At 43.5% G+C, this 27,819-nt stretch overlaps 1 non-coding gene and 1 pseudogene across 1 annotated transcript; one reads left to right on the forward strand and one right to left on the reverse strand.

The window, feature by feature from the left end:
- The first annotated feature begins 752 nt into the window (after positions 1 to 752).
- Positions 753 to 27,539, forward strand: LOC130018099 (RNA-binding motif protein, X-linked 2-like; annotated as a pseudogene).
- On the reverse strand, positions 15,069 to 15,175 carry LOC130018110 (U6 spliceosomal RNA). The gene has a single exon (XR_008791477.1). It is a non-coding gene; the product is annotated as a U6 spliceosomal RNA (small nuclear RNA).
- Positions 27,540 to 27,819: the final 280 nt, after the last annotated feature.

The following is a 27,819-nucleotide window of genomic DNA, read 5'->3' on the forward strand; positions in this document are numbered from 1 at the left end:
TTTTTTGGGTACATTTTCCTACCTACTCCTTTAAAATTCATGGAGTTTCTTACCTGTAACAATTTAATATTGTTGACTTAGTTGTGACTTTCGTGAGGTTTCTCACCTGTTTAAATTCGATATTGTTGTGTTAGATATAATTTTAGTGGGAAAGATTTCCTACATACTTTACACCCCTCAGATTTCTTACTGTATGAATTTGATATTGTTGAATTCTACATAACTCTAGTAAGAAATTTTTAGTACTTGCTTTACATTGATAAGGTTTTTCGTCAGAGTGACTTCCATATTGTTGAATTAGGTAAGATTACAGTGGGAAAGATTTCCTACATGCTTTACACCCCTAGAATTTCATACTGTATGAATTTGGTATTGCTGAATTCTGCATGACTTTCGTGGAAAAGTTTTGCTACCTGCTTTGCATTTGAAAGGTTTGTCTTCAGAGTGACTTCCATCTTGTTGAATTAGATGCGAATTCAGTGGGAAAGATTTCCTACATGCTTGCTTGCCTTGCATGCAGCCCATCAGTTTGATCCCTGGCATCCCAGGACTCTGTCTCAGCATTTCATGTCTGGTATTTTGCTGACAGATACCAAGTGATGAAGTCTTTGGTATTTTCTAGATACCTCCCTGGCAGATACCAAGTGATAGTTCTCTTGTGGGTTTGACTTGCAGTTTCCTGATCTTTTCCTTGCCTGGGACATACTATTTTCCCGATATGTTTTTCTGCCAGATTCTAGCAAAAAATCACCATGGAAGACAAGAAATTAGCTTCAGCTCGTGAGCTTGATCTGATTGGGTAAGATCCACCAGACTTTTGTGAGTAGTCACTTATACTTAAAAATTTATATGGCTGGAGCAATAGTACAGCAGATTAGATGCTTTCCTTCCTTGGGGCCCACGTGATTTGATCCCCTGCACAGCAGATCATTTCCTGAGTATAGAGGAGTTGGGATCAGAATAGGGACCATATTGACAATGATGGTTGGAAGGGATTTCTCTGAATGGAGATGTGTTTTGAAATTGGGTAACTGACCAAACATGATGGCCTCTCCGTATCGGTATTGGAAGCCATAAGCCCAAAAGGAGACAGAGAGACAAGATGAAATATGCCTGTCTACAGGCACACTTGGTGGCTCAGAGTGTGTGGAGCTGGTAGAAGGGAAACTCAGGACATTGGTGGTGGAAGTGTATTTGGTGAAATGATGGATGTTGGAACATCGTATGTCAAAAACCTGATCACGAAAAGTTTATAACTATCTCAAATATTCAGGTAAATTAAAATGAATTAAATAATATTGGTCACTGTCACTGTCCTCCATTGTTCATCGATTTGCTCGAGCGGCCCCAGTAACGTCTCCATTATGAGACTTTGTTGTTACTGTTTTGGCATATCGAATACCTCACAGGTAGCTTGCCAGGCTTTGCCCTGCAGGGAGATACTCTCTGCAGCTTGCCGGGCTCTCTGAGAAGGGCAGAGGTATCGAACTCGGGTTAGCCATGTTGGCTGCATGCAAGGCAAATGCCCTACCCACACAGCTATCGCTGTAGCCCCATAATATTGGTACTATCATAAAATATACATACATATTTTATACAAAAATTCAGTGGTGGAGGGTCTTTGGTACTTTGGTGCTTTCCAATGTACAATAACGTTGTACTTGAAAACCATAAATGTTAATACTTTCATAATGTATTACTTTCAGTGCAATAAAAATGAAAGAAAAATGTAAAACCTCCACTGGTGGAGGGGGGCACTTTTCATTGGGGTGTTTTAATATCAGTCAAGAGAAATGGAGACTATGGTATGGATTGTGGTGTTTAAAGTTTGTTTTCTGAAATCTTATCATTGACAATATTGTAAAATTATAAATCCCACTGAAATTTAAGAAAAGCATTTTGTAGAAACTGTGCTCTCCCTGATTACTTGATGGCAATAAACAGTCTGCTGTTCTGTGTATACAAAATACAAACCAAAAATCTTGAACACTGTACAGGTCAATACTTTTGTAAGCACGTTTCCTACACTATAATAAAAATTAAATTTGGTTTGTTTTGTTGCTTTTGGGGTCACACCCAGCAATGCTCAGGGGTTACTCTGAGTATAGAAAACTGTTTAAGTTTGAACATGGAAAGGACAAGAAAACCAGTAAGGTGAGGAATATTGTCTTTAATGGAGGCAGGGAGCAGGTGGGAAAGGGGAATATACCAGGGATATTGGTGGTTGGTAATGTGCAGTGGTGAAGGGATGGGTGTTTGATCATTGTGTGATTGTAACCCAAACATGAAAGCTTGTAACTTTCTCATGGTGATTCAATAAAATCAAAATACAACAACAACAAAAGAAAACCAGTAATGGACCAAACTAATCTTTCCTCAAACCCCCAATTTTTTTATGTTTTGAAATTTTTGTTTCAATTATGTAGCGAGATCTAGCTATGCGAAAGTATCACTCCTAGAGGTACTCAGGGGACCATAAATGACAGGTGGTAAAGTGGTATGCAACTAAGGTTAGCCAAGTTCAAGGCCTTAACCGAATACTGTTTGGCCTTCAGAACCAAAACTTTGTAAGCAAAGAAGTTAGTTTCCAACACGACAAATATATCTTAAAATATATTATCAGCAGTTAGGGAGTATAGCAGATGTTCCCCTTACGTGTAGCCACCCCAACCTTGATCCACAGCACCCAATGATTCCCCCAAGCCCAGAGTTATCTCTGAATGTAGAGCCAGGAGTAACTCTTGAGCACATCAGGTGTGGCCCCAAAACCGAAATATATGTGTGTATAGATATGATTGTATATGCATATATATGTGTGTATACATATGTGTGTACACATACATATGTATGTATGTGTTTATATACAAATAAAGTGGACCAGAGTCATGCTAGAGCAGGTAGAGCATTTGTATTCTATTCAGCTCGCTCAGGTTCAATTCTTTGGACCACAGATTGTCCCCAAGCCGCACCAGAAGGAACCCCTGAGCTCAGAACCAGGAGTAAGCCTGAGCACCACTGTGGCCCAAAAATACAAAAAAAAAAATTGTTGAAGTCATCCGTTCCTTATCCCCCATAGCTATCTTTAAAATTAAGTGTTTCCACCGGGGCCTTACAAACAGAACTCAGGGACCATCCCGTGGATATTGGGTCAGACAACTCACTGGAAGGGCCCAAGCATGTGGTGCTGCACTGACTCTGCAGATTGGGGAACCTCCAGTGCCACCTGGCAGTCTCTGGGGCCACCTTTTGATGCTGTGAACAGGGCTTTTAGTGCTGCGGGAATCAGACGTAGTTTAATAATCTACGCTCCTAAACCGCTATCCTCTTGCCCCCCAAAATCAGTTGAAATGTGCAAAGATTAACCCTACCTCACACAGACTAAGGATTATAAAGAAAACTTTTAGGTATTTAACAAAAGTAAATCCTCGTTCAAACATATCCTACCTCTATAAATGCGTTTATTAGTATGACTCATGAGATTGTTCAAAGCAGCAAGGAATGTGTCCCAGGCAAAAGAAGGAGAGGAGGGGGGAAAGTGAAGAGGGGCAGGGAGAAGAAGAGAGGAGTGAGGGATACGGGAGGAGAAAGGAAAGAGGGGGAAGAGGTGAAAGAGAGAAGGGCAAAGCAGGGAAGGGAAATCTGGAAGACGAAGGAAAAAGAAAAGAGGGTGGGCATGGGGAAGAGGAAACGGGGAGAGCTGGGAGGGTGGAGGAAGGCAAAAAAAGCGGAAGGGGAGGGATAAGGGGAGAGGGAAAATGTGGGGGGAAGAGAGAAAATCGGGAAAGGAGGGGAAGAGGAGGAGGGGAGGGAAGGGGAAGAGGAGAGGGAAAGAGGATGATGGGGCGAAGGGGAAGGGAAGAAGGAACAAGGGAGAGGATTATAAGAGGATGAGAAGGGTAAAGGGAGAACAGGAACTGGAGCATAGCACAGGGGGTAGGGCGTTGGCCTTGCTCATGGCCAACCAGCTTCGATTCCCAGCATCCTATATGGGCTCAGGAGTAATTCCCAAGTGCATAAGCCAGGAATAACCCCTGTGCAAGGCCTGTTGTGACCCAAAAAGTAAAAAAAATTAAAAATAAAAGAAAATGCACGACATTAAAAAATAGAGGACAGGGGATGGGGAGAGCACGGAGAGGGGGAAGAGGAAGGAGAGTGGGAGAGAAAGGCAGGAGGAGGGCGAGAGCAGAGCAAGGAGAGGCGGAGAGGAGGACCCAGAAAGCCAAGTGGACATAAAGGGGAAGGGAGAAGAGGGGAGAGGGGAATGAGAAAGGAAATGGGGAGGGGGAAACGGAGGGGTGAAAAAGCTAAACTGTCCCCGTGAGACACGTGCCGGTTCTAGTGCGCATGCGTTCCTCGCATTACGTCCCGACGTGCATAATCTCTTCCGGATTAAATGGTCTCTTCCGGGGCAGCTCTAGTCCAATGGGATTGCGCGCTGAAGCCGGGCGACCGGCCGTTGAACGGCTTTTTCCAGAGGTCGTTACATCGTCATCTTGGAGCAGAAACCTGTGGAAGATGAAGTAAGGCTCCGGTTGTCCTACGTGGAGTGTGGGAGGTCGGGGCTGGGGGATTGGGATGCGGGGCGGGAGGAGCTGAGGGAAGAGGCGGGGGCCGAAGCGTCCGAGGGGGCGGGGGTCGCGAATTCTGGACAGGGCCGTGACTCTTCCAGTGGAGACCTAGTTCGGCGTCTGGGTCGCTGGGACATTTCTTTACTCTGCGGCAACTTCCGCAGCCCATTGACGAAATTGAAGTTAATCAAGGAACTCAAGGAGCGAGGGGTCCAGCTGGGGGTGCCGGAGAAGGTGTCCTGGCACCCCGAGTACAAGGACAGCGCCTGGATCTTCTCGGGTGAGTTTTGCCGCGGTGCGCTTCGGGTTCCCCGCCATGGCTTTCCAGAGAGGGTTTCAGCCTTCCGCCTCTCTTCTCCCGTTATTCCTCTCCTCTCCCTGGCTCTCGCGCCCCCCCCCCCCTCCTCGTTTAGGTGACACCCAGCGATGGTCAGGCGTCATTCCGGGATCTCCATTCAGCAGTTCCTTCTGGCGGTGCTCACAGAACCTATGGGATGGTCCAGGGAAGGTGCCAGGGATCGAACCTGGGTCAGCCTCATGCAAGACGATTGCCCTACCCGCTACACGAGCGCTCCAGCCCTGCCGGCATGTATTTCTGCTTCTTATTTTGGGGTCCACACCTGGTGGTGCTCCTGCGTTTCTCCTGGCTCAGTGCACCGGGAATACGACTGGCGGTGTCTGGAATTATATGGTATGCCAGAGATGGGACCCACGATTTTGGCCACGGGGACGGCAAGCGCCGTACCCATGGTACTATTTTTCCAGCACCCTTATTTCTGTTCTTTTTCCAGGCTTTCATTTTTCCCCTCCATTTCTCACCCTCCCATCCCATCTTTATTTTTTTTTTTTCATTTGTGAAACACCATGAAGTACAGTTGAAGACTTACAAGTTGTTGTGCTTGGGTTTCGGTTATAGAATTGATTGAGTACCAATCCCACCACCTGTGCCCATTCTCCACCCCCACCAATACCGGTATCCCACTCCAACCCCCATCCCCCATCTCACCCTGCCTCTGTGGTAGGGCAGTCCCTTTTGTTCTCGCTCTCCTTTTGGGTGCTGTGGTCTGCAGAAGAGACATTGGGTGGCAGTCATGTTCGGTCTATAGACTACTTTCAGCATGCATCTCCCATCCTGGGCAGATCTTCCCAGAACCCTTTATTTGGTGCTCCCTTCTCTATCTGAGCTGCCTTTACCCCTAGAGTCTGCCTCTGAGCCATGGAGTGAACAACCTGGTATTTATCAAAGCTGTTCTTCGGTGTTAGTCTCTTATTTTGTTACTCTATGTTACCCAGATGAATGCGATCTTTCTATGTCTGTCCCTCTCTTTCTGACTCATTTCACTTAGCATGATATTTTCCATGTAGTACCACTTGTATATAAATTTCATGACTTCCTTTTTTCTAACTGCTACATAGTACTCCATTGTGTAGATGTACTAAAGTTTCTTTAACCAGTCATCTGTTCTCGGGCACTAAGATTTTTTCCATATTCTAACTACTGTCAACAGTGCTGCAATGAACAAACAAGTGCAGATGTGACTTCGACTATACTTTTTTGCCTCTCTGGGGTATATTCCCAGGAGTGGTATTGCTGGGTCAAATGGGAGCTCAATTTCTAATTTTTTGAGAATCGTCCATACTGTTTTCAAGAAGGGATGAACCGGTCAGCATTCCCACCAGCAGTGAAGGAGGGTCCCTTTCTCGCCACATCCGTGCCAACACAGGTTGCTTTTGTTCTTTTGAATGTGGGCCAGTCTCTGTGGTGTGAAATGATATCTCATTGTGGTTTTGATCTGCATCTCCCTGATGATTAATCATGTAGAGCATTTCTCGTGTGCCTTTTAGCCATTCGGTTTTCTTCTTCGAGAAAGTCTCTGCTCATTTCATTGCCCCACTTTTTAATGGGGTTGGGTGTTTTTTCTTGTGGAGTTCAACCAGTATTTTGTATATCCTTGATATCAACCCCTTGTCGGATGTGTATTTGGAGAATATCCTTTCCCATTCTGTAGACTGTCTTTGTATTTTGGTCAGTGTTTCTTTGGAGGTGCAGAAGCTTCTTGGTTTAAGATAGTCCCATTTGTCTATCTCTTTTCACTTGGTTGGCCAGTGGCGTGGCATCTTTGAAGATACCATTAGCTTCAATATCATGGAGGGTTTTGCCAACTTTGTTTTCAATGTACCTTATGGATTCCGGTCTGATGTTGAGGTCTTTGATCTATTTTGATCTTACATTTTTTCATGGTGTTAGGCAGAGATCTAAGCCCAGTTTTTTGCATGTAGTCATCCAGTTTTGCCAGCACCATTTGTTAAAAAGGCTTTTCTTACTCCACGTCGCATTTCTTGTTCCTTTATCAAAGATTAGATGAGCATTTGTTTGAGGGGAGATGCCAGTATATTCAACCCTGTTCCACAGGTCTGCAGCTCTGCCTTTGTTTCAGTACCATGCTGTTTTAATTAATACTGCTTTGTAGTAGAATTTGAGGTTCGGGAGGTTAATTCCTCCCATTTTCTTTTTCCCAAGTGTTGCTTTAGCTATTTGTGGGGGCTTATTGTTCCATATAAATTTCAGGAATGTTTGCTCCATTTCTTTGAAGAATGTCATGCGTATCCTAATAGGGATCGCATTGAATTTGTACAGTGCTTTGGGAAGTATTGCCATTTTGACAATATTAATTCTCTCGATCATGAACAGGGGATATTTTTCCATTTCCTCGCGTCCTCTTTTTATTTCCAGAAGCAGCGTTTTGTAGTTTTCTTTGTACACGTCCTTTACTTCCTTCACTTCACTTAACTTAATCACTTAACTTCCCGTTAGTCGGCGATTTGCTCGAGCGGACGCCAGTAACGTCTCCATTTGTCCCTGTCGCGTGCTAGTGTAGCCCAATGGCATCTGTTCGCTCCGGGAACATGAAGGGCCTCAAACCGATCGATCATGATCTTGACGAAGACGTCTGACCACCTGGTAGGTGGGCGGCCACGCGGTCTTTTGACATCCCGTTGAATCCAGTCGGTAACAGCTCTAGTCCAGCGGTCATCTTTAAATCTCATTACGTGACCAGCCCATCTGATTTTCGACACCTTGGCAAATGAGACAGCGTCCCTGATTCTTGATCGTCGACGGATGTCAGAACTCCGGATTCTTTCTCTCATTTGAGTGAAACGTGATATTCCAAGCATAGCTCTTTCTATTCTTCTTTAGGAGACCTGAATAGCGTTCTCATCTTGTTTGCGTGGGGCCCAGGTCTGTGAGGCATATGTTAATGTAGAAACAACAGTGGAATCAAAGAGACGTGCCCGGAGCCGGAGGTTCTTCGTCCTCTTAGCTATTTCTTCGACGTTCTTGAAGGCGTTCCAAGCCACTCTCTTCCTCCTGCGCAGCTCGGGTGCCAGGTCATTTGTCATGTTGACCTCTCGACCTAGGTACACATAGCTGTTGCATTCGGAGATGGTCGTTCCATTGAGAGTGAATGGGGAGTCAGGAACGAGGCTGTTTCTCATAAACATTGTCTTCGTAAGATTCAGCTGTAGTCCTACCTTTCCACACTCACGGTCAAAGTCGGCCAGCATTTGTGCCGCTTGGCTGATGTTTGGTGTTATTAGAACAATGCCATCAGCAAAGCGGAGGTGGTGTAATTGCCGACCATCTGTCTTCACTCCCATTCCTTCCCATTCCAGTCGTCGCATGATGTTCTCGAGGGTGGCACTGAAGAGTTTCGGTGAAATGGTATCACCCTGCTGCTCCCCTCTCTTGACATCAACGATCACTTCTTTGTAGAAGTACTTCCTTAGTTAAACTAATTCCTAGGTAGTTGATTTTGTGGCATACAATTGTGAACGGGATTGTTTTCTTCATGTCATTTTCTTCTCTCTCACTATTTGCATATAGGAAAGCCATGGACTTTTGGGTATTGATTTTGTAGCCTGCCACTTTATGATACAAGTCAATCGTTTTTACGAGTTTCTTTTTTTTTTTTTTTGATTTTTGTGTCACACCCAGCAATGCACAGGGGTTAGTCCTGGCTCTGCCCTCAGGAATTACCCCTGTCAGTGCTCAGGGTACCATGTCAGATGCGGGGACATTGAACCTGGGTTGGCCGCGTGCAAGGCAAACTCCCTACCCATTGTGCTATTGCTCCAGCCCCTCTAGGAGTTTCTTGGTAGTGGTTTTAGGGTTCTCTAAGTATAGTATCATATCATCTGCGAATACTGAGAGCTTGATTTCTTCCTTTCCTATTTAGATGCCCTTAATCTCTTTTCCTTGCCGAATCGCTAATGCTAGTAATTCCAGTACTATGTTGAACAGTAGTGGAGACAGTGGACATCCTTGTCTCATCCCTGATCTTAGGGGAAAGGCTCTCAGTTATTCCCCATTGAGGATTATGCTTGCTGTATGCTTGTGGTTGATGGCTTTAACTATATTGAGGAAAGACCCCTCTCTCCCCAATTTGGCGTGAGTTTTCATCATAAACGGGTCCTAGATCTTGTCAAATGCTTTCTCTGCATCTATTGATATGATCATATGCTTTTTATCTTTTCTTTTTTTATATGATGGATTATGTAGATTGATTCCCGATTGTTAAACCATCCTTGCATCCACGGGATGATCCCACTTGCTCATGGTGTATGATCTTTTTGATGAGTTGTTGAAATCTATTTGCTAGTATTTTGTTGAGAATCTTTGCATCCGTGTTCATCAGGGATATTGGCCTGTAGTTTCCTTTTTTGTGGTGTCTTTGTTTCCTTTTGGTATTAGAGAGATATGGGCTTCATAGAAACTGTTTGGGAGAGTTTCTGTGTTTTCAATTTCCTGGAAATTGCTTGTTGTTCCCTATGAGATTTCTGTTGCTCATCTTCAAGCGCGCTGATCCTCTCTTCAGCTGCACTTATCCTATTGCTAAGGGTACTTACTTGCTTTTTAATTTCACCTACTGAATCCTTTATTTGTGACGCTTCTTTGTGTAGCTATTTTATTTCTGCTCTCATTTCTTCCTGTATTTTCTCGACTATCTGTTCTATTGTTTCTTTCATTTCTCCTTTTAGTATTCTGGACATCTCTTCCATTGACTCTTTGAGTAGATCCTTGAAGACCCTCTGCATTTTGTCCCGGAACTCTTATTCAAAGAGAGCATGCATAATTGTGGACAATCTCGGTTGAGGATTCGCGATTCTTTTCTTCGTATTCTCCTTGTAGTGGAGATTTGCGTTGTTTCTTCATGTTGCTTTGGTTGCTAGAGGTAGAATGCTGAAATCACAGGCACTGATCCGTTTTATCGTGGGAAAGGATTTTGGTTAAGATTGGTCGATGGTAGCCACCCTTCTCCCAGTCTAGAGTCCGACTTTCTATCGGTAGCTTGCCGGGCTCTCCGAGAGGGGCGGAGGAATCGAACTTGTGTCGGCCATGTTGGCTGTGTACAAGGCAAACGCCCTACCGCTGTGCTGTCGCTCCAGCCCTGACATTGAGTGAAGCTTTGGAGGAGGTGCTTTTTAGGATTGAGATTGTATAGCTTATTTCATACTGGCCTTTTGTTAGAAGTAGAGTAGGCCAGTGGGATGTTGTTATATTGTAGTAGAGGTGGTCAGAAATTTTTGGTCGGTATTAGGAGACAAAGTATGGGATGAAAGTCCTGAGTGCTCAGATTGGGAAATATAACTATGGCCAGGAGAAGGACACACCCACTTCTGGGAGGCCACGCAGCCTATGTAGTGGCCACGCCCCTGGCCTGCCCCCCTCCCGTTGCCCTCTCCTTCACCCTCCCTGTGCTCTCCCCCTCTTATTCCCATTCTCCCTGCTCTCCTCATCCCCTGTCCTCCTCTATTATTTAATGCTGTACAGTTTCCTGTATTCTTCATTTTTAATTTTTTACTTTTTGTGTCACACCCGGCCTTGCACAGGGGTTACTCCTAGCTTACTCACTCGGGAATTACTCCTGGGGCCATATAGGATGCTGGGAATCGAAACCGGCTTGGTCACGTGCACGGCAAACGCCCTACCCACTGTGCTATCGCTCCAGTCCCTGTCCTTTCACCCTTCTCCTCCTCTTATAATCCTCTCCTTGTTTCCTTCTTCCCTTCTCCCCTTCATACTCTTTCCCTCTCCTCTTCCCCTTTTCTCCCCTCCTCCTCTTTCCCTCCCCTTCCTCAGTTTTCTCTCTGTCCCCCTGGACTTTCCCATGCCTCTCTTCCCCCCACTTCTTCCCTCTCCCCTTCTCCCTCCTCCTTCCTCTTTTTTTTGCCTTCCTCTACCCCTCCCACCTCTCCCGCTTTCCACTTCCCCATGCCCTCCCTCTTTTCTTTTTCCTTACCTTCCTCTTCCCATTTCCCTTCCCCCCTTTGCCCTACTCTCTTCTACCTCTTCCCCCTCTTTCCTTTTTCCTCCTCTACCCCACACTCCTCTCTTCTCCTTCCCCCTGCTCCTCTTCACTTTCCCCTTCCTCTCCTTGGTTTCCCTGGGGCACATTCCTGGCTGCTTTGAACAATCTCATGAGTCATACTAATAAACCCATTCGTTGAGGTAGGTTATAATTTAATAAGGCATTACTTTTGTGAAATGCCTAAAAGTTTCCTTCTTAATCTTTAGTCTTTGAGAGGTAGGGTTGATATTTGCATATTTAAACTGATTTTTTGGGGGGCAAGGAGATAGTGGGTTAGGGGCACAGTTTTTGTTTTGTTTTGTTTTTTATTTTTTTGCTTTTTGGGTCACACCCGGGGATGCACGTGGTTATTCCTGGCTCTGCACTCGGGAATTACCCTTTGCAGTGCTCAGGGGACTATAAGGGATACTGGGAATTGAACCTGGATCGGCCGCGTGCAAGGCAAACGCCGTATTCGCTATGCTATTGCTCCAGCCCCAGGGTTGCAGATTATTAAAGTAGGTCTAGTGTCCCCCAGCACTAAAATCCTGCTCACAGCATCAACCCGTGCGGCCTTGGTGGCCCCAGCGCACTTCCAGGTGGCACTGGAGGTTCCCCAAGCTGTAGTGTCAGTGTATCACCACATCCTTGGGGCCTTAGAGTGAGTTGTCTGACCCAGTATCCAGGGAATGGTCCTTGGGCTCTGCTTGGAAGACCCCTTTGAAAACATTTTTTGAAGGTACCTATGGTGTATAAAGAGCGTATGACTTTAAATTCTTTTTGTATTTTTGAGCCACAGGCAGTATTGCTCAGGATTACTGCTGTTTCTGAGCTCAGGGCTTCCTTCTGTTGGGGCTTGGGGACCATATCTGGTGCACAGGATTGAACCTAGGCCAGCTGCATATAAGACAAGCTCTCTACCTGCTGTAGTATGACTCTGGTCAACTTTATATATACATATATGTGTGTGTATGTATATACATACACACATATACACAGATACATGCATGCATATGTATTTATATGTATTCACACATATATGTATATATAACCATATATCCATACACATATTTCGGTTAGGGGGCCACACCTGCTGTGCTATGGGGTTACTACTGCCTCTACATACAGAGATCATTTCTGGGCATGGGGGAATGATATTGGGTGCTGGGGTCAAAGTTGGGTTGGTACATGTAAGATGAGCATCTGCTATACTATCTCTATAACCGCTGATAATATATTTTAAGATACATTTGTGTTGTTGGAAACTTAACTCCTTTGTCTACAATTTTTTTTGTTTTGAGGGACACCAATAGTACGTAGGTAAGGCCTTGAAATTGGCTTTCCTTAGTTGCTCACCACTTACCACATAGGGTCCCCTGGATATCTCTAGGAGTGATCTTTGAGCATAGTTGAATGTGGCAAGATCATTGAAACAAAACATTTTCAAAACAAAAACAAATTGGGGGTTTTGAGGAAAATTTATTTGGGTCCATTGGTGGTTTTCTTGACCTTTCCATGTTCAAACTTAAAAACTATTCTATACTACTGGTGTGGGCTGGAGCAATAACACAGCAGTAGGGCCTGTGCCTTGTGTGCAGCCGGCCCGGCCAAGCCGGTTTTGATTCCTCCGCCCCTCTCGGAAAGCCTGGCAAGCTACTGAGAGTATCTTGCCCGCAAGGCAAAGCCTGGAAAGCTACCCGTGACGTATTCGATATGCCAAACACAGTGATAACAAGTCTCACGATGGAGACGTTACTGGGCCCGCTCGAGCAATCGAAGAACAACAGCAGGACAGTGCTACTACTGGTGTAATGTATTCTATTAGATTGTGAGTTCAGATCCTCTTTTTTGATAACCTCAAGGCTAGGCCTAGGGCCTTGTAGATAGTACATGCTTGGTAAATGTTTGAACTGAAATGTGATTTTTCTCTTCTAGGTGGACTTCCTTATGAACTGTCTGAAGGGGGTGTTTATCTGTGTTTTTGCCCAGTAAGTTCGCTTTAATTTTCTCCTTTCTAGATTATCTGTGTCATTTTCTTCCGTGATGAAATTTGTTTCCATACAAATTGTAAGTTGGCTGGCATTTCTGCATAGGGAGAGCTCAATTCAAGATTTTGCTTTAGTTCTACCCAGGACGTAGATCTATAGCTCTCCCAGTCTGGAAAATCCAACAATTTGTCTCTAGGCTTCGGCTCTGTTTCTATTGCTTTTGTTCTTCTTCTTTTTTTTTATTTTTCGTTGCAGAGTCCTTCAAGCAGTTACTCCTGACTGTGCTTAGGAATCACTCTTCTTTTTTCTTTTTGGGTCACACCTGGCAATGTGCAAGGGTTACTCGTGGCTCATACACTCAGGATTTACTCCTGGCATTGCTCAGGGGACCAATGGCCTGCTGGGAATTGAACCAGGAATCGGCCACATGCAAAGCAGGCACCCTACCAGCTGTGCTATCGCTCCAGCCCCAGAACCGCCCATGGTGTGTGGTGCTGGGGATTGAACTCCCGTCAGCTGCATGCAAGTAAGGGCTGTACCCCCTGTGTTTTATCTATGGCTATTTCCTTGATCTTTCATTGAGACTTTTTAAACTTGGATCTATAGTAGAGCAGATGAAAGGACTTTTAGATAGCTACAGTTCCCCTACAAGGTTTCTTTTTGACCCCCTACAGACTAGGGATAACAGCCCTTCTCTGCCCACACCTGTGTGACACTATCCATTTAGGCAAAGTATACAGGATGTAGGGGAAAAGAACTAATGGTTTTGGTTGTAGTTTGCTTTCTTTGTTTTCAGATAAGTGTGAGGTTAGTGAGCCGACCAGATCTCCTGTGGCTGGAGAGCTTAGGGGACAGTAGTTTCTGGTCAGGGGATGCGTACAACAGAGGTTAGAAGGCCGTGGGAAAGAAACTTGGCAATGCTTTTTATGAGAAGTGAGCCATAGGTATAGGTTTTGGCCATCCCACTCAAGCTGAGAGTTCTGGCAGGGGTTGAGGTGTCTTCCTCCTAGCTTCTGGGTGTTGGGGAGGTTCACAGTAGGTACAGCACATGATTTCCATTTCTTCATGGTATCTGTTCCTGTCTAGTCTCTCATCTAGGGCTGCATCCTTCAATATCACTGGCCTGCATACTGGTCCATGGACTTGTGTTTGAAGACCTATTGATCTAGATGTTTTTGTCTTGTTTCTATTGAGTGATGGTCAGCTAGTATGTGTATTCTAGTTTTCGCTCCACAGTGCTCTTCATAAAGACCTTTTGGCATTGTTAATAATGACTTTGAAAACCATTTTTGATTTAGATCATTTGTCTAGGATTGGGTTCGAGCAGAGTGGTTTACTCTATGGGGGTAATATGAGAGATTTTGTAGGGTTATGGAACTGTCTTTGGAATTTTGGAAAAGTGTGTTTTCTGGAGACAAACCTAAGGACAACAAACAACCATTGGCAAATGCACTGCATAGGTTTTTTTTTTTAATTCTTAATTGTCTTTTATTTGTGAGCAGTGTTTCCAGTAGTTTACTACTATAAATTAAACCATAATATATATTTTAGCATGCTGCTCTTCTTTGTAAAATTATTGGATTAATGTGGCTAGTTTTCTCTTTGCTGATTTTTAATTTTTTTTTCGTTTTGAGGCCATACTAGTCTCTGTTTAAGTATCATTTCTGAGGAGCTCTAGGGACCATATGTGGTTATCTAATATGGTTTGGTTTTGTGCAAGTCAAGCACCCTGCCTGCTGTACTCTCTCTCCAGTCCCTCTTTGCTAACTATTAAATGTCATTTTAAGATTTTTTTATATTATTTTCAGATTGCTCTCTATAAAGGTTTTCCGGCTTTCCGCTCAATAGTATGCCCCCTTTTTCTGAATTCTAATCAACAGTGATTTGTTATTTTAAAATTATTTGCAATTGACTTTCTTTCTGAAATTTATCTTATTAAAGAATTGTGGTTTCCAGAGTCATTGAAAGTTGAGTTTTAGACATTTATTTCATCATCAGCCCTACCACCAGTATTCCCTTATTCCCTCCCACCTCAACCCCCACATCATCCTCCACCTGAAAACTTGGTAGGAGCATGACAAGTTTCCGTGGTTGCAACGTAGATCCCATGTTTTCAGTTTTTGTATTTCCTTGCTTTCTCTTTTATTTTTTTAAAATTTTTTTTAAATATGGAATGCTTCACAAATTTGCATGTCATCCTTGTGCACGGGCCATGCTAATCATCTCTGTATTTTTCCAATTTTAATATATGTGCTGCCAAAGCGAGCACTTGCTTTATCTTTTCATTTGCTTTTAAATTCATCATCACTGTATCATTGTAGCACTGTCATCCCATTGTTCATCGATGTCTTTGAGCAGGCACCAGTAAGGTCTCCTTTCGTCCTTAACTGAGATTTTCACAAGATCCACATTGGAGACTTTCTCAGGGTCAGAGGAATGAGAGCCATCATTGTTACTGGGTTTTGGCATATCGAATACGCCATGGGGAGCTTGCCAGACTCTGCCATGCTGTTGGGATACTGTTGGTAACCTGCTGGGCTCTCTGAGAGCGAGAACTAGACACCGAGAGGTCATGCGGCCGGAAATGTGGCTGCATGCTTTCAGGAGCTTGGTTCATCAGCAGAGACATTAAACATCTTTTTCATAGATCAACAGATCATTATTCTTTTTAGTATGCTATGTACTTTGCCTATTTTTTTCTAGTGTTGTGTTCCTCATTAGTGATTTTACAAGCCTCCTTGATAGAATATGGATATAGTTTTGTTATATCATTTTATCATGTATTAATGGGCTGGAGCGATAGCACAGCGGGTAGGGCATTTTCCTTGCATGCGGCCAACATGGCCGACCCGAGTTTGATTCATCTGCTTCTCTCGGAGAGCCCGGCAAGCTACCGAGAGTATCTCACCTGCACGGCAAAGCCTGGCAAGCTACTCATGACATATTCAATATGCCAAACACAGAAACAACAAAGTCTCACTATGGAGACATTACTGGGCCCGCTGGAGAAAATTGATGAACAATGGGAGGACAGTGACAGTGACATGTATTAATTGATTTTTAAAAATGTGATATACTAGGATGGAGAGAATACATAGATTAAGGTCCTTGCCTTGCATACCATTTTTGGCTACAGTAGTGGTTCATTTTTGAGCACTTTATATGATTTCTTGAACACAGAGCCAGAAGTTGCCACAGAACTCTCCTGGGTGTCCTTCCCCCACCCCAATTTGATGTGTGATAGTACTGTGCCTTTATTCTTTCATGTTGAAAAGTTTTCAATTTGAGGTCTAAAGAGGCATTTTTAACCGATTCCTCTACTGTTTCTTTGCTTTTTATTTTGAAATACTACTTATATTTCATGTTAATGTATTTTATACTTTTATTTCAGACATATTTTATTAGAGAAACACCATGAGGTACAGTTACAGACTAACAAATTTTTGTGCTTGGGTTTCAGTTATACAGTGATCAAGTACCCATCCCTCCACCAGCGCCCATCCTCCACCACCACGGGTCCCAGCATCCCTCCCACTCCCCATCCCCCCATCCCACCCTTTAATACATGCCTCTCTGGCAGGGCATTCCCTTTTGTTCTCTCTCTCTCCTTTTGGATCCTGTGGTTTGCAAGAGATGCATTGAGTGGCAATCATGTTTGGTCTATAGTCTACTTTCAGCATGCTTCTCCCACCCTGGGAGGATCCTCCCAACACCCTTTATTTGGTACTCTCTTCTCTATCTGAGCTTCCTTTTCCCCTAGCGCGTGTGGCTGGCCTCCAAGTCATGGAGCAAAACTCCTGGTACTAATCGCGGCCACTCCTGGGTGTTAGTCTCTGATTTTGTTGCTTTATGTTCCCCGGATCAATGCAAACTTTGTGTGTCTATCCCGCTTTTTCTGACTCATTTCGCTTAACATGATAGTTCCACTTGTATTACCACTTGTATGTGAATGTCATGACTTCATCTTTTCTAACAGCTGCATAGTACTCCATTGTGTAAATATACCAAAGATTCTTTAACCAGTCATCTGTTCTCGGGCACTCAGGTTTTTTCCAGATTCTGGCTATTGGAAAGAGTGCTGATCCCTATAAGGATACCCATGATATTCTTCAAAGAAATGGAGCAAACACTCCTGAAACTTATATGGAACAATAAGCCCCCACAAAGAGCTAAAGCAATTCTAGGGACAAAGATAATGGGTGGAATCAACCTCCCCAACTTGAAGCTCTACTACAAAGCAGTAATAGTTAAAACAGCATGGTACTGGAACAAAGGCAGAGCTGCAGACGAATTGAACCGATTTGAATATACTGACATCTCCTCCCAAGCATATGTTCATCTAATCTTCTGTAAGGGGGCAAGAAAAGTGAAATGGAGCAGGGAAACCCTCTTTAATAAATTGTGCTGGCAAAAGTGGATGGCTACATGCAAAAAAGTGGGCTCAGATCTCTGCCTAACGCCATGCACAAAAGTATGATCAAAATGGATTTATGACCGCAACATCAGACCGGAATCCATAAAGTTCATTGAACACAAAGTTGGCAAAACCCTCCATGATATTGAAGCTAATGGTATCTTCAAAGATGTCACGCCACTGGCCGAGCAAGTGAAAACAGAGATAGACAAATGGGACTATCTTAAACCAAGAAGCTTCTGCACCTCCAAAGAAATACTGACCAAAGTACAAAGACAGTCTACAGAATGGGAAAGGATATTTTCCAAATACACATCCGACAAGGGGTTGATATCAAGGATATACAACGTACTGGCGGAACTCCACAAGAAGAAAACACCCAACCCCATCAAAAATTGGGCGAGGAAATGAACAGAAACTTTCGCACAGAAGAAATCCGAATGGCTAAAAGGCACATGAGAAAATGCTCTACATCACTAATCATCAGGGACATGCAGATCAAAACAAGGAGATATCATTTCACACCACAGAGACTGGCCCACATCCAAAAGAACAAAAGCGACCAATGCTGGTGCGGATGTGGCGAGAAAGGGACCCTCCTTCACCGCTGGTGGGAATACCGACTGGTCCAACCCTTTTGGAAAACAGTATGGACGATTCTCCAAAAATTAGAAATAGAGCTCCCATTTTACCCAGCAATACCATCCTGGGAATATATCCCAGAGAGGCAAAAAACGTATAGTCAGAGTGACATCTGCACTTGTTATTGCTATTTTTACCTGTTTCACAGTTTCTGATTTTACTAAGTTATCAGAGAGTCCATTGAAAGACATGATTTGTGGGTTTGGACCATGCCTGGCGATGATCAGGGATTACTCCTGGCTGTACACTCAGGAATTACTCGTGGTGGTGCTTGGGGTAGCACATGGGATGCTGGGATTGAACCCCAGTCACAAGGCAAGTGCCTTTGTGCTGCCCTCCATGTCAGTACCAAGATCTTTCAGTTTGTGTTTCCAAAAACTAAGGCCATCAGGAAATCAACACTGATACAGAACTGTGATGAACCTTTTGGTTTTCTTCCGTTTCACCCCCTGTCTCATAAAACCCTTTTTTGTCTCTAGGCCATACCCAGTGGTTCTTAGGGGCTACTCCCAGTCCATTGCTCAGGGTCGTTCTCACTGGTGCTCAGGGGACCATGTGGTGCTGGTGATCAAATCTGGATCTCCAGCATGCAATGCAGTTGTACCAGCCCTTTGAGCCATCTCCCCAACTTGCTGATAATCTCTTTATTGTAGGAGAAAAATTGCTTTGTGGTCCTTGATCTGTCATGTAAATTATAAAAATTTTAGTCTTTTTAATTTTGCCAGAGAGAAAGTACCAGGATAAAGGTGCTTGTCTTGCATGTGGGTAACCCTGGTTTTTATTTTTTTTTGGGGGGGTAATATAATTTTTCTTTTATTTATGGGATTGCTATTATTTTTTTTTACATTTAATATGTGTTTTTAGATTTTTATTAGTGAAACACCATGAGGTACAATTGTGGATTTACAAAATTTTTTGCTTGGGATTCATTTATACAATGATTGAATACCATCTCTCCACCAGTGGCCATTCTCAACCACCACTGATCCCAGTATCCCTCACACTCCCCGCTCCTCCCATCACAGCCTGCTTTTGTAAATTTTATTGAATCGCCGTGAGAAAGTTATAAGCTTTTATGTTTGGGTTACAGTCACACAATGATCAAACACCCATCCCTCCACCAGTGTACATTCCCCACCACCAATATTCCCGGTATACTCCCCCCTTTTCCCACCTCCCCCTGCCTCCATGGCAGACATGATTCCCCATATTTTCTCTCTACTTTTGGGCATTATGGTTTGCAATACAGACCCTGAGAGGTTACCATGTTTGATCCTTTATCCACTTTCTGCACACATCTCCCATCCCAACCGATTCCTCCAGCCACCTTTTTCTTAGCGATCCCTTCTGTATTCCAGCTGCCTTCTCACCTTTGCTCATGAGGCAGGCTTCCAGCTATGGCGTAATCTATCTGTCCTGTGTATCTACTATCTTTAGGTGTCAGCCTCGTGTTATGTTGTTTTATACTCCACAAGGGCTGGAGTGATAGCACAGCAGTAGGGCGCTTGCCTTGCACGCAGCCAACATGGCCGACCCGAGTTCGATTCCTCAGCCCATCTCAGAGAGCCTGGCAAGCTCCCCGTGATGGATTCGATATGCCAAACATAGTAACAACAAAGTCTCCAATGGAGACGTTACTGGGCCCGCTCGAGCAAATCGATGATCAACGGGAGGGCCTTTACCTTTTACCTTTTATTTATTTTATACTCCACAAATGAGTGGAGTCCTTCTGCGTCTGTCCCTTTCTTTCTGACTCATTTCACTTAGCATGATACTTTCCATGTTTATCCATTTATAAGCAAAGTTTATGACTTCATCTCTCCTGAGAGCTGCATAGTATTCCATTGTATAGATGCCCCAAAGTTTCTAGGGCACTTGGGCACTTGGCCCAGATTTTGGCTATTGTGAACAGTGCTGCAATGAACATAGAGGTACAGATGTCATTACTACTGTGCTTTTTTGCATCCTTGGGATATAGTCCCAGAAGTGCTATTGTGGGGTCATATGGAAGCTCACTTTCTAGTTTTCGAAGAATTGTCCATATTGTTTTCCAGAAAGACTGGACTAGTGGGCATTCCCACCAACAGTGAAAGAGTGTCCCTTTACCCCCACATCCATGCCAGCACTGGTTGCTTTTGTTCTTTTGAATGTGTGCCAGTCTCTGTGGTGTGAGATGATATCTCATTGTTGTCTTGATTTGCATCTCCCTGATGGCTAGCAATGTGGAGAATTTTTTCATGTGCCTTTTGGCCATTTGTATTTCTTTTTTGAGGAAACTTCTGTTCATTTCTTCCCCCCATTTTTTATGGGGTTGGAGGTTTTTTTCTTGTACAATTCTACTTGTGTCTTGTATATCCTGCATATTTGTGTAAACACACAAAAAATAAAACGGCCGGCGGTCTGCCGTTTCCCCACTCCAGGGAGGTCGAAGGCGATGGTCAGGTGAAGGAAGGAAACGAGGCCAAGCTAGTTGGTCTTAGTAGCCGTTTATTACATGGGAAGAGATGTAAGTCATGGAGGCCTCAGGAATCCTCTAGCATGTGCGCCTTTGTTCTCTCCGCTTCTGTCTCAGCCCCATCTTCCCAGGTTCTCTGATGCACGTGTCCCCCCGTTCTCTGGTGCACGTGTCCCCCCAGAGAGCCCTGAAATCTCCCTTATATAGATCATAGTACCTCTAAAGGGCGCAATATAATGATGTCATCAGAAGGAGTTACAGAAAGAACGTTGAGGCGGCAAACCATACATTGTTTCCTTACATCTGCAGGCCAGTAATCCTGGCCTCACCTTTTCACAAGCTACAAGTACTTAGATTAGCACAACAAAGACCAGTCTGCTAGAGCTTGGAATCTACATCTCCAAAAAAGCAGTCTCATCCAAGCTAGTCAGGACACACAGAAAACTGCTTCTAGGACGTGTTTCTCCTCTCCTTGTCCAACCAACATATAAGCATACATAATATTAATCATTTCGTATGGACACAGTAAGAAATACTTTGGGCTTATAGAATTGCTCTCCTAGGGCCATCTCGATCTCAGACTGCAGTGCTCAGGCCAGATATCTTTCCTATTCCTAGCAGCAGGGCCCTAGTCTCGTCGTTACTTTTGGATCATGACATCATTTGCCTATGATCAAACTCTTAACTTATAGTTAAGAATCGTGGCACCTTGGCCTGGCCCATCGCGATGCCAGGGTAGTACATAACTTACCGGCTTGCCCTGGTTCCATCCAGTCCCACGTCGGGACCCTGCCCTTGGGGTGCTAGGAAGTAAGGGCAACTGAGGCTTAAGTTGAGAAGGCAGATGCCCAGGAGTGAATAATATTCAAAGCCAATCAATTCCTAAGTTATAAAGCATAATATTAATTAATTGTCTTCCTGTATCCATACAAAAGGACATTGCATTAAAGTAAACTGCTCAAAGACATAAGGAGAGGAGAAAGGCAATATTGACTTACAGTACAGCTTCAGTGTCTAAGAAGGATGAGACCTTACAAATTGGTTGGGGAAGAGAGCATAGAAGAGGTTACAGACAGACAAAGTAATGGGAGTGACTCGGGAGCACTGTGATGGGCACAATCTGATAAACCTAAGCTCCGTGTACTCCAACACATATTAATCCCGTATCAGATGGGTATTTATTAGGTAAATATTCGTCCACATTCTGTGGGCTCTTTTTGTATTTTTGCCACTGTTTCTTTTGAAGTGCAGAAGCTTCTTAGTTTGATGTAGTCCCATTTGTGTATGTTTGCTTCCACTTGCATGGGGCTGACCCTGTGTTAATGTCCAGCATTGGTCCCCTGAGTGCCTAGAATGACCCCTGAGTATAGAGCTAGGATTAACCCCCGAGCACCTCTGGGTATTTATTATAGGATAAAACTCATTTTTAGGGTGTTCATTTTTTAAAAGTTTTTGTTGAGTATTGATAACAGTGTCTCACATGTGCTGTAATGCTGAGCCACCTTCCTAGCCCCTGTAAGTTTTAGTGCAATTATTTTGTAATCATCGCCTGAATCAGAATGAAGCTCAGTTTCATTACCCTCAATCTTTCTTCACGTGGTACCTTTTATAGTCTTCTCTTTGATTTTATTTCTGTATGTTTTTCCTTGGAGGTTGGGCACTCCCAGCTGTGCTCAGGGTTTACTCCTTGCTCTGAACTCCATGATTCTTATTCCTGGTAGGCTCGAGCGACCATATGTGGTTTTTGTTTTCTGGTTTTGCTTTTTTTTTTGTTTTTTTTTTTTTGGCCACAGCCTGTGGTGCTTTGATATTCCTGGCTCAGTACTCTGAAATCATTTCTGGTGGACTCTGAACCAACTCCCCCTCCCCCGCCACCGTTTGATTATTTTATGTGGCAAAGTGTATCATTATTTCATGTTTCTGGATTTGTAATCAATTATAGGTGTTTCTACTCACCCACTGCTCTTTTTTTTTCTCATGTGTAAGATTTTAGTGCCATAAATTGAAATCCCTGATCCATTTATAGTTATTTTTATGAATATTTGTGAGACACGGATTCAGTTTGTCTTTTCCAATGGCTAATTTTTGTAAATTGAAACATTAACCTACCATATTTGTATACTAATTCATATACGCTTGACTTTCTTGGTGTTTTTCTTCCTTTTTATTGGTTTATTTATTCATGACACATACCAAGTAGCTAATCTTATGAGCTATTCAGAGTTTTTCTAGTTCTTATTTTTTTTCCCTTTTTGGGTCACACCCGGCAATGCACAGGGGTTACTCCTGGCTTTGCATTCAGGAATTACTCCTGGCTGTGCTCGGGGCACCATGTAGAATGCTAGGAATCAGACCCGCGTCAGCCACGTGCAAGGCAAACTCCCTACCTGCTGTGCTATCATTCCAGCCCCATTCCTAGTTATTCTTATGTTCATTTTTCCACAAGAATGTTGGAAACAATTTACTCTGCTCCAGGGGAAAAAATGTGTGCACTTTAAAAGTGGAATTGCGTGAAATTTATATATTAGTTTTTGAAGGACTTTTATTTTTGCTTTTTTTAAAATTTTTTATTAGTGAATCACCATGAGGTACAATTACAGACTTGCAAACTTTCATGCTTGCATTTCAGTCATACAATGATCGAGTACCCATCCCTCCACCAGTGCCCATTTTCCACCACCAATGGTCCCAGCATCCCTCCCACCACCCCGCCCCGTCCCTTCCACCCCACCCCGCCTCTGTGGCAGGGCATTCCCTGTTGGCTCTCTCGCTCTTCTTTTGGGTGTTGTGGTTTGCAGTAGAGCTATTACGTGGCCATTATGTTCAGTCTATACTCTACATTCACCCTGCATCTCCCCTCCCAATTGGGCCCTCCTAGCACCCTTCTCTATCTGAGCTGCCTTTTCCCCCAGCATGTGAGGCCGGCTTCCTAGCTGTGGAGTAATCCTCCTGGTACTTATTTCTACTAATCTTGGGTGTTGGTCTCCCATTCTGTTACTTTATATTCTAGAAATAAGTGCAACCTGAGAAGGATTTTTAGTGCCTTTGTTATGTTGGGTTATCCTAACCAACAACAAACGATATTTTCCCCTCAATTTTATTTTTATAATGTTGTTCACAAGAATTTATTACATTCAGTATCCCAACACCAATTCTACCTTCATTACACCTTCTCACCCCCATTGTTTCAGGTTGTCCGTCCACCAGTTAAGCCTGCCCCCAAAGAAAGCCATAGGTAATTTATTTTGTATTGTTTGCTATGAATAATATGTTACAAATGATTCAGAAATGTTTTCTTTGAGAAAATTGTGTGAAGATTTTTGTATCTCACCCTAGAGCCATTAAACCCAACAAGGGATATTTTTATATTTATTTAATTCTATGTTTCTTTGAGGAGTTTTAAAAGTTTTACTTAAGATACAATTTGTAGTTTATTTTTCTTTTGGGGCCATACCTGATGGTGCTCATGGCTTATTCCTGGCTCTGTTGTCAGTGACCCCTTGTTTCAGGGCTCAGGGCCCATTTGTCATACCAAAGATTAAGCCAGGTCTGCCACATTTAAGGCAAGCACTTTGACCCCTGTACTGTCTTTCCAGCCCTGTTCAAGTCTTTTCATTATTTATATGTTTACTTATTATTTTGGCCAGACTCTGCAGGGCTCAGGGTTGATTCCTGGCTCTGCATTCAGGAATTAGACCTGGTGGTGCTAGGTGGATCTTTTACTGGGAATAGAACCCAGGTTGGATATGTGTAAGGCATGTGCCCTACCCAATGTACTCTTCATCGGGTCCCTCAAGTATATGTATTTATTTATATTTGTTTTTGGACCATACACGGCAATACTCAGGGGTTACTCCTGGCTCTGTACTCAGAAAGATTCCCTGGTGCTTCTTAGGGGATCATTTGGGATACCGTGGATCAAATCCGGGTCTGACACTTGCAAGGCAACTGCCCACACTACTGTACTTTTACTCTGACCCCTCAAGTTTATTTATTTATTTATTTATTTATTTTGGTTTTTGGGTCTCACCCAGCGATTCTCAGAGGTTATTCCTGGTTCTGCACTCAGGAATAACTCCTGGCGGTGCTTGGGGAACATATGGGATGCCGGGTATTGAACCCAGGTCACCCACGTGCAAGGCAAATGCCCTACCCAATGTGCTATTGCTCCAGCCATTAAATAGGTAAATAGTTCATGAAATCACTTTAGCTGTTTTTAGTCGTTTCTGTTATAAGATGCTAGATTTTGGCAGAAATTTTGTGTCTATGATTATGTTTATAATGTATTCATCAATTTTTTTTTGTTCTTTTTGTTATTTGTCCCACTCCAGTGATGCCTGGGAACTTTCCCTAGCTCGGTGCTGGGGGATTACTTCTGGTGGTGCGTGGGGGACCATTTGATACCAGGGATTGAGCCTAGGTGGCCTACCTACAAAGCATATGCTGAAACGCACTAAGATTTCTGTTTGATATTTTCTTTTTGTGACTCTAGTAAAAATATTATTTTGTTTTTGTTTTTGTTCCTCACTTGGCAATAGTCATGGCTTTGCGCTCAGGAATCGTTCCTGGTGGTGCTCGGGAGAATGTATGGGATGCCCGGGATTGAACGTCATTCGGCCGTGTGCAGGGCAAGCACTTTACCAGATTTACTGTTGTCCTGGTGACACCATGCTCTACTCAGGAAGTACTCCTGGCTCTGTGCTCTGGGATCTCTCCTGGGAATGATTGGATATATTAATTGGTGGGGGGAATTTTGAGTCTTAATTTTTATCACTATTTTTAAACTTTTTATTTCTACTTTTAATTGAGTCACTGTAAGCTAGACCCTTACAAAGCTGTTCAAGATTAGGTTTCAGTCAGTGTTCCAACACCCATCTCTCCCAAGTTTACATTTCCCAGCACCAGTGTCCCCAGTTTCCCCTCCCATCACCTTCCCCCCACCCCCCAGCCTGCCTCTATGGCAGGCACTACTCATCTCTTCATTCACTTTTTAAATGGGACATTTCCTATTATATCCTTGAGTAACTTTTTTTGTCTTGTTTAGGGGTGCCACACCAGTGGTGCTCAGGGATCACTCCTGGTCGGGCTCAAGAGACCCTATGGGGTGCTAGGGATTGAACCCGGTTGACTGCATGCAAGGCAAGAGCTCTACCCACTGTCCTGCTCTAGTTCCCTCCGTATACCTTTTTATAGTTAATCTTCATTCGTCATCTGGTTCTAGCTTCGTCTTTTATACTCAGTATTTAAGTTTTGTTTGTCAAGCATTCTGAACATTTTATTTCTAATAGTGTGTCTTTTTTGTAAATAAATAGATACGGTGAGATTGTTACCATAAATCTGGTACAGGATAAGAAGCCTGGGAAATCCAAGTGATTTCTGCTTCCTTTGCTATGAAGTCCAGCAGAGCACAATACTGGAGGTTGACAATTTTAATGGCATCAAGGTGGGTATAAGTAATAAACAGGATTTCGCTGAAGGTTTCTGATGTAGTAGTTTAGTTTTATTTTTCCCCTGGTTCAGAAAGTCCCAGGGGCCACCAGGATGAGACATAAAGAGTTTCAGGGGTGTGGAAAAATGGTTCTAGGAAGCAATTACATGGGCCTCTGCCCCAGTCAGCACTTTTTTCTTCCTCAGTATTAGCTATTTCTCCACCCACCCAGGGAGGCCTTTGTTTCTTACCTTTCCCTCCTCAACACTGTAGTTCTCCAGCCCAGGAGAGTGACTCGTGGAGAATGTATCAATGATTGCACCAATAATCAGGAGTTTCAAGGATAGCATGGAATGGGGATATAGGTTTCCATTTTATGGAGCCTATATTCAAATTGACTCAAAGAAGGAATGGTTTTCAAAACATTTTTTTCTTTTCGGGTTGTATGCAGCAATGCTCAGGGGTTACTCCTCGCTCTGCACTCAGGAATTACTTCTGGCCTTGCTGGGGATGGAATGCTGGGGATCAAACCTGGATCCGTCAGCTACAAGGCAAATGCCCTACCCTCTGTGCTATCGCTCCGGCCCCTCAAAAATATTTATTTATTTATTTATTTATTTATTGCTTTTTGGGTCACACCTGGCAATGCACAGGGGTTACTCCCGGCTCATGCACTCAGGAATTACTGCTGGCGGTGCTCAGGGGACCATATGGGATGCTGGGAATCGAACCCGGGTCAGCCGCGTGCAAGGCAAATGCCCTACCCGCTGTGCTATCGCATCAACCCCTCAAAAGTGTTTTAAATGGGAAATAGGATAGATGAAAAGAGGTAGATTAGACTTAAAGATAAGACTAAAATCAGACCTTGTATTGGAACAATAAAAGCTAGACTTTGGGAATGTAGAGTGCCTGATGCCTATAGAATTAAGTATGTATCGGGGACTGAAGTGATCCTACAGTGGGTAAGGCTCATACCTTACCTGTGGCTGACCAGGGTTATGATCTGGACACCCTATATGACCTTCTGAGCACATTCAGTAGTGGCTCAACACCCCCAACATCAAAAAAGAATTTTTAAGTCTATGCTTGAAAAATGAAATGGTTTTGTTTGATGTGAGTAATTACTATTTTGTTCCTTGCACAGAGTTTGTGTTTCACAGCAAAGTATAAGTGTGAACTAGTCACAAAATTTCCCAGAGTTTTTTTTTATGTCATGACATAAATAGAGCACAAAAATATTTGTATGGCACACAGGGGTAAACTGACCGATGATGCTAGTGCACTTGCCTCAGGGGCTCAGTAGCCCTCAGGCCCCATGTGGTTGCCCTGAGAGCAGAGAAAATTGCTAGCTGGGAAAAAGTGCTCAAACACACCAGTTGGGCAAACAGTGTTGGAGATTTTCCCAGAGATTGAATTATCAGGAAGTTGGTGTGGATCACTTAGTTTGGAAGGAGGGCTGTCTTTGATGATGCGTTGGCTTTTTGTCTTAGATCAAAGGACAAACTATTCGAGTGGATCATGTGTCTAACTATAGGGCTCCTAAGGACTCACATGAACTGGATGATGTGACCAGACTGCTTCAGGAGAAGGGCTGTTGGGCTCACATGCCTTCAAACAGTTCAGCTGAGGACTCTGAAGATGACAAACCCACCAAAAAAAAAAAAACACACACAAAAGAAGGTAAAATGTTATGACCAAAAAAGATTCTAGGTGGTCTTAATTGTTTTTTTTTCTTATGAATAAAGCTGTTTATGTAACCATAGAAAGGTATGTTTACTTTCTAATAGGAAATGTTCATATACAAAGCTCTCTAGAAATCATGACTTAGTAAACTTGTTTATGTCAAGATACAAATGTGGATACTCAATTTTTTTTCTTTTTGGGTCGTACCCGGCAATACACAGGGGTTACTCCTAGCTTTGCACTCAGGAATTACTCCTGGTGTTGCTCGGGGGACTATATGGGATTCTGGGA

This window comes from Sorex fumeus, unplaced genomic scaffold, assembly GCF_029834395.1.
Source record: "Sorex fumeus unplaced genomic scaffold, SorFum_2.1 ptg000236l, whole genome shotgun sequence".
Taxonomy (NCBI): Eukaryota; Metazoa; Chordata; class Mammalia; order Eulipotyphla; family Soricidae; genus Sorex; species Sorex fumeus.